At 37.1% G+C, this 6,497-nt stretch overlaps 1 protein-coding gene and 1 long non-coding RNA gene across 4 annotated transcripts in view; one reads left to right on the forward strand and one right to left on the reverse strand.

The window, feature by feature from the left end:
- Positions 1 to 4,553: 4,553 nt before the first annotated feature.
- The window catches only part of LOC106964650 (uncharacterized), a 9,128-nt gene continuing 7,184 nt past the window's right edge, over positions 4,554 to 6,497 (reverse strand). Inside the window, exons 2-3 of the long non-coding RNA XR_001428470.1 lie at positions 5,312 to 5,355; positions 4,554 to 4,839 (exon numbers count right to left, since the gene is read on the reverse strand). This is a non-coding gene — a long non-coding RNA (uncharacterized LOC106964650). The remainder of the gene's footprint in view (positions 4,840 to 5,311; positions 5,356 to 6,497) is intronic.
- LOC106964647 (cell death-inducing p53-target protein 1 homolog) overlaps positions 6,253 to 6,497 on the forward strand; it is a 20,382-nt gene continuing 20,137 nt past the window's right edge. For 2 of the 3 annotated variants that reach the window (XM_015060279.1, XM_015060282.1), the window contains exon 1: positions 6,257 to 6,329. The gene's annotated coding sequence lies outside the window, so the exon portion shown is untranslated. Of the gene's footprint in view, positions 6,330 to 6,497 lie in introns of all 3 variants that reach the window. The other variant, XM_015060281.1, reaches the window with a different exon arrangement.

Genomic DNA, 6,497 nt, shown 5'->3' on the forward strand with positions numbered 1-6,497 from the left:
TCATATCCCGTGAATATTGGTCGGGACATGTCCCTACCGTCCCTACCCAAACCTACGCCCATGGCTTTGTCACACTTATATGTCTCATGTTTTAATATCAGACAAAAATAACCTGAGTAGAAATAAAAAGCAAGTTTTCAAATGGTGATTTTATTAAGGAATAAATGCTATCCAAGCCAACCCATTCCAATATAAATGCTGTTGTTTGTTAACTTAGAACAAATTAAATATTTCTCGTTCACTTTCACTAGCTTCATTTCTGTTATAGCCGAAGAGAGAAGAAATAATCTACATAGAGCCTGTCTGACAACATGAAATAGGCTAAAAGACCTCAACAAGAAATAATAACATATTTTGTTGAGTCTGGAAGGCATTACAAAGTCATTTCTAAAGTTTTAAAACTCCAGTAATGCTCAGAACAAGCCAAGTGGAAAAACATGTAACATTCCTGCTCTAATTCGTTCCAAGGAGCCTTTCTGCGTTGTGGACTCGGCTCTGCACTGCCCAGATATATTATTAACCTTCCTATGAAAAAAACTGAAATGTTCTTAGTAGGGCTGCACCGATTGCAGTTTTCTGGCCAATCACCGATTTTTTAAACAGCCTAACTTACCGATTCTGATTTTGGCCGATAAGATTTTTTTGTCTGAAATGTTGCTCAATATAACAAGGAAGTTGCTGAACTGGCAACTACAGGGTGACTATTGTTAACTCTAAATGTGCAGACATGACCTGATCAGCAGGTTTGTCAGTCAAACTTCTCTCACAGGAGAAAAGCACAGTGGTTGATTTTTAGACCTTTGCCGAGGTTGGTAACGTCGGTGGATAAGATCAGTTTCACATGTAAAATCGGCCGATCTCCCAAAATTAAATTTTAAATTAAATCATCCCTAGTTATATTGAATCCATCCCTGACAGGACTTACTTATATCATTTATTTATATTGATTATTTCATAAAAAAAGTTCGTGTTTTATTTGGCATGTAAATAAATAAAACGATGATAGGGAGTAATAAACTTTTACATCTCCCCATTCCTTTTAAACCAGCATGTTTTGGACATCTGGTGAATTTTGTCGCCTCTTTTTTCCTGTCTTTTTAATTCAAGTGGAAGCAAATCAAACAAAACCGAACTATTTGTGGCTTCCAGAGTTTACATCTTACTTATCTACTTTTCAGCACCTCGGATAGTCGTTCATTAATGCGTGTTTTTGTTTTTATCAGTGTGGAGTGCCTTAAATTTCTCCACAGGGCGCACAAAGAGATTTAAAATCAAATAAACGAAACTAAAAGCAGACCTGTTGAAAGCTCTGCTTTTACAGAAATAACCACACTGAGAGGTAGAGTGAATATAAAGTAAACACAACCCTTTTTCAAACCAGATTTTTATTTTATTTTATTCTGGCATTCAATCCTCTTGGATAAAAAGTCAGATTAAAAATCTGATTAAATGTAAATAAAGTTCAATTGTGCCTGTAGGATCACAATTCACAGAAAAATTACCCTTTCAAATTAAAACATGAATAAAACTCAGAAAGGATGAGATGTTAGTGTTTGTCTCTAACGAGTGAAAGAGGAGATAACGACATGAAAGAAAGGCCAGTTTCTGCACAAACGAGTCAAGCATGTGTAGAATCTAAACTCAATAGGAGGGGAGATAGGGCCACACTCCAGTACGTGATTAAATTGTTAAATAAATACTTCAATATATGATAAACTAAAGTGTAGTTGTTATTTCAGTGAGTAAAGTTTAATCTTTGAATAAAGATTTAACGTGAGACTCTGAGTTCAAGCTTGCCTTTTCCATGTCAGTTTATGTTGCATTTTGTTTTGGAAGTCTCTTGCTCTAAAATGTAAACAATAGGGCTTGAAAAATTATGGAATTGATTTTTCTAATTAGTTTTTTCTTAAAGGGGCGGTACTATATGTTTTCCAGGCTCAAAGTGCAATTTTATATCACAATCAAATAATTATGTTCCCTGCCGTTGTTATAATAAATGTAATGTAAAATATGACTTAAAAGAAATTTGATTTTGTAATTTCACGCCTTGAAACTCGGGTATCTGTCTCTTTAAAAAACTCCTGCTCTTTCCGAAACTTTTCTATTAACAATTTAACAATGTTTTACCAGCGCTGCACTGAGAAGCAGCTCCTATAATGAGCTCAGCAGATGTGCAGCTCTACCAGGTGTTTGCTAATTGCTGCTGGCTAGTCTGAAGGAGCTGAGTGAGGGGAGGGCTGCTCTGTGAGGCGGAAGCTTGGAAACTGCAGGTCCTTCTTGGAGCTGCATCTCGAAGGCGGCGCTGGGTCCACCCAGTCGTTTTGAGCGGCTGAATGGTTGCCATGGGAGATTGAAGGACTTGTCAAACATCCATGAAAGAATCAAGACAACACTCCAGGTATGACCTTGAACAGAATAACATTATAACATGATGTAAAGCTATCAGAAGTCTATTTTACATAACACTGCCCCTTTAAGAGATGTGGTAACAGTCCAACAGAAAAACCCACAGAACCATCAAATTCACCAAACCTGGCCCACTTGACTAAATATTGGAAAACTGTTTTTACTCACCAGATGTCTAAGCTACCAGAACCCAGTAAAGAACAAGATCGCTTTTCATACTTTCTTACAGCTCAGTTCTAACGTCTAAGTGAGGAACCCGCTGAGAGGTCATTGCAGTCAGACAGAGACCACCAGCACACCTGAGGGCTGACCTCCACAAGGCTGTGTGTTGGGATAATCCCAGTTGGAAGTGTCAACAATGGGCTCGATGAAACCCACTGAGGCGTACGTACAGCCCCTGAAAATGAACACTGTAAATAATAATTTCATGTTTGAGCAGATTTTCTGACATGAAGTAAACATAAGTAGCAATCTGTGTTTTGAAGAGGCACGCGATACGTAAAACGAAGATAGACTCCTCCTGTTATGTTTTTAAATTATTTCATCAAGGACTCTTCAGTCTTTTGGGAATTCCTGTTTTGTTTTGTTTTTTTAATCTGAAAGAAAGAAAAAAAGTTTTGTTTTGTTTGGATCTCCTGTCAAGATCGTTCAAAATGCGACACTTGGACATGAAAGGTTAGCACACCGTGCGGGCGACAGGGATGGGCTTGAAGCCTGGTAATTGCCTTCCCATCTTTTGGAGCACGGAGGTTTTTTCCAAACATGGCTGGTCTTGTCATATTAGCAGCTTCAAAAATTAGATATTTGGTCCCTCAGGACTTCATCTGAGTTTAGATTCCCTTTTCACTTCATCTCCCCTTTAATTGGTGTTAGTTTTTGGTTTCAAGGTGAAATTCTCTATATTTATGTTTTGAAATTTTTTTTTTGGCATGTAGTAGCTCACAAAAATATCTTAGTTTATAAAAAAAAATTGTCATGTTTTGAACCATGTGCTAACCAAATTAGTTGTTTTTTTAATTACTGATGGTTGGAGGAAACTATTTAGTTTGGAATAGCTGCCCGCCTCAAAGAAGCTTGTTACCGTTTTCAATAATCTACATGGGTTGAGAGGCAGACAGTCAACAAGCTGCCAGTGTAACACGACCCTGTTCAGCAAAATACAGCAAAACAAAATCTTCATTGGCTGCACAGCAATTAAGTTCTTGTGATTGCTGAGCAGCTTTCTGCACGTCTCCACTGGCATTTGTAACACCATCTGATGATAAGATACAAGTTTTTGAGGTAGGAAGGCTTCTTCGCTATCAGTCTATTCTTTAGCTCCCTCCCCAGATTATCTGTGAGATTAAAGTCGGGACTATTTTTGGCTATCACTTCCAGTAAGAAGGAACATGTCAATGCAATTAAAAAAAATCACTTTACAACTAAAATTTTCCAGATTCGCAGCCCTCAATCTTTCTCCACCAGCCTGTAAAACGCTGTACCACAGTTATAATCTATGCAATACACAGAAGGGAAAAGCTAAAAGCCATGCATTCATCACCATGATGCCAACTTGTCTTTCCTGGCTGTCCTTTAGAGCTGTCAGACGTTTAATTATGAATATATGGGCCTTCCTGGATCTCCTCCAGGGAACGACGATAACAACTCGCCAAGCACAGTTGAAATTAAATGTCAAGCAGGTAACAGAAAATAAACCAGAGTGTTGTCTGAAGAATGTTTAACCAACTTGAGTGGATGAAAGCATGGACGCACAGAAGTGAACTATGTGAAGTCAATTATGTCAGCAAATTGGAGAAAATGAAGAACTCACAAGATGAATAAAGAAGAAGACTGTGTTTTCCGTGAACTTTTACGGGGCGTCACGCAGTGCCCCGCAGTGTTTGTTATTTGCATTAAATTTAATGAAAGTATTGTGAATATTTTTTTTATTTGTTACCTGTAAATGTGATGCAAAAATATATAAAATCTTGCATCCAATGACCTTCATGTCTGTGGTAGATTGTTTTTCATTTTCTTTTTCTGGAAAGTTTTTGGGATTTTTCTATTTTTGTTGTGTTTTTTTAAACACTTTTTTTTCAACAGCTGTTGTTTTTTTATTTTTTTTTATTTTCATGAAAATAATAATTATTATGAAAAGCATAGTTTGTGTTGTGCCTTACAGAGAATATCTCGTCATGATATTTTGGGTTTTCATTTGCAGTACTCTCCCGTTTTTGTCGGGCCAAGTTTGGTGCCCTTCTTTAAATGCGGTTGTGAGCAGAAAATCAATAAAAGGGCAGCAGATGACCTGTGGGTTATATTTTGCACATCCCTCTTTTCAGAACTAAATGAGGAATAAAATATACTTACTGGTGGTCCAACGTGTGCAGAAATGACCCACAATGTCACATGTTGTTTTCCTCATTGGGTTTTTCATAGGTTTCTTAAAACAGCCTAAAACACATGGCAAATTAAGTTGAATTAAAAAATCGTTACGTCAATTGTTATGTGTGCTTTAGTTGTGTTTTCCTGAGATTTCAGTTTAGTTGGAGAACAAGAAAGAAGGCTGCAACCTTGAAAACAAAGAAAGCTTTTCAGCTAAGCGTTAAAAATAAGCCAGTGTTAGAAACATTGCCAACCAGAATCACTTGAAGGACCTCGTTTCATAACAAGTACAGCTCAAACACTGAATGAATCGAATATTGAAAATGTTCAATTTTCTTTTGACAGTGTAATTTATATCTTATAGATTCATTCACTACATGTAAGGTCTGATCTACAAAGATCTACTGGCTGTCACTGCAGATAGTGTCCATAGTGTCTATAATGATAATAATAATAATAGCAATACACTTCATTTAATTAAGTAAACACAGCACAATAGTCAAAAATCTATCAAAATCAATCTCGAAACAGCTATACTTACGTTCCCACTCTAACTCGGTCGGCCCGGTCTCACCTCCAATCTCCCTGTGACAAAGAAATAAGTGATATTACCTATTTTCATAGGTCCGCCCATAACAATTTATTACAACATGAATGTGCTTCATCAGCCTGAAATGTTTGCACTTTTGGACATTTCTTTTTGTTTTATCTTCAATATCCCTTTGAAGGTTCAATCAATGCGGCTAAAGATAAACGCATGGATGAGTTTCTCTTGATCTCGCTGAGACATTAGTCCTCTAATCCTGGAGATGTTCTTCAGGTGATAGAAGGCCAACTTTGTGAGTGTCTTTAGGTGGCTCAGAAGGTTCAGGTCAGAGTCCATCACTACTCCCAGGTTTCGGGCCTGATCGCTAGTTTTGGCTGTAATAACTGAAGCTGTGGTTTGACTCTACATCACTCCTCTTTAGGTCCAAATATAATAATTTTTGTTTTGGAGACAAGTCTTCTGATCTGACAACCATAATGACCATTTTCACACTTGGAATAAAAAAAGGGAGTGCTTTTAAGCCTCAAAACATCAGAAAGTATGGTGATGGCAGTATCATGCTGTGGAGTAGTTTTAATGCAGGAGGAACTGGAGCATCACATTTAGTAGCATCATAAGGAAAGAACATTATGCAGAAATATTAAAATAACATCTGAAGACCAGGTTCCAATAAGTCCTGCCCTCCCTTTATTTTGAGTTTTTAAGATTTTAAGAAGTATACCCAACCTTATGGACTGCCAAGAAAAATCTAAATAAACCTAAAATAAATCATTCTACTCATCTTCTCAGATTTACACTGGGCAGCAACATGTTTACAGAGGATTACAATCTTTTTTTTAAAGAATCTATGTTTCTGACCTACTTCCTCCTGCCTGCTGTGTTTTGCTCCACCTTTGGTCTGACAGAGTTGGTTTCACATTTATTCGTTGTCCACTGTCAGATGATTAAGACGGTGTGGCTATTGTGCATCTCCCTGATCGGATTTCAAGGCATTCAGCAAATCCTTCTGTAGGTGAGAAAATCTAAAATATACACTTATAATGAAGAAAATTTTGTAGTATTGTTAAAACCTCAACAATACATTATGTTGCCTTTTTAATTTCAGATTCCTATGAAAAGCACAGACTTGATCAGTTTCTTAGTAAAGCTGAAAGAAACCAGTGCAACTGGTCTCTTTCAG

The sequence above is a fragment of the Poecilia latipinna genome, unplaced genomic scaffold, assembly GCF_001443285.1.
Source record: "Poecilia latipinna isolate Pla-1442-1.1 unplaced genomic scaffold, P_latipinna-1.0 Scaffold1698, whole genome shotgun sequence".
Lineage (NCBI taxonomy): Eukaryota > Metazoa > Chordata > Actinopteri > Cyprinodontiformes > Poeciliidae > Poecilia > Poecilia latipinna.